Raw genomic sequence first — 800 nt, 5'->3', positions numbered from 1 at the left:
AAAATACAGCAAGTACCAAGAAAGCCTTTCCCTTAAAATACATATTTAGTAAAGAAGCTCTGAGGGACTTCCCAAGCTGGATGTCGCATCCGTGCTGCTGTGTTTAATAAATGCACATGGACATATTTATTGGTCTTTGGCCTTCACAACACCCTGGGGCTATGACTTGCATAATGTGTGTTAAAAATAAATTGCTTCCCGCTTGTTTGGTTTAAAACTGCTGCCTGATCAGTTCTACAGGCACATCACTGTCCCCATGGGGCCACAAGCACTGAACAATTATTCTACAGTCACTGTTCAAGACTCAGGTCTGCACGGTCATCTCCTCTTCGCATATTACTTTTCAGCTACTGTCTTTAAAACCCGGATGGGAGAGAACTACAGAATGGTTTGGGTTGAAAAGGACCTGAAAGCTCATCTCGTTCCACCCCCTGCCATGGGCAGGGACACCTCCCACTAGCCCAGGCTGCCCAAAGCCTCATCCAGCCTGGCCTTGACCCCCTCCAGGGATGGGGCATCCACAGCTGCTCTGGGCAACCTGGGCCACTGCCTCACCCCCCACACAGGAAAACATTTCTTCCTCACATCTCATCTCCATCTCCCCTCTTGCAGCTCAAACCCATTGCCCCCTCGTCCTGTCCCTGCACCCCCTGATCCAGAGCCCCCCCATCTCTCCTGTAGCCCCCTTTCAGCACTGGAAGGTGCTGGAAGGTCTCCCCGGAGCCTTCTCTTCTCCAGGCTGCACACCCCCAACTCTCTCAGCCTGTCCTCGCACGGGAGCTGCTCCAACCCTTGCACCA

Source organism: Pterocles gutturalis, unplaced genomic scaffold, assembly GCF_000699245.1.
Source record: "Pterocles gutturalis isolate BGI_N339 unplaced genomic scaffold, ASM69924v1 scaffold35841, whole genome shotgun sequence".
NCBI classification, from domain to species: Eukaryota; Metazoa; Chordata; class Aves; order Pterocliformes; family Pteroclidae; genus Pterocles; species Pterocles gutturalis.
This window is presented reverse-complemented; position numbering follows the sequence as displayed.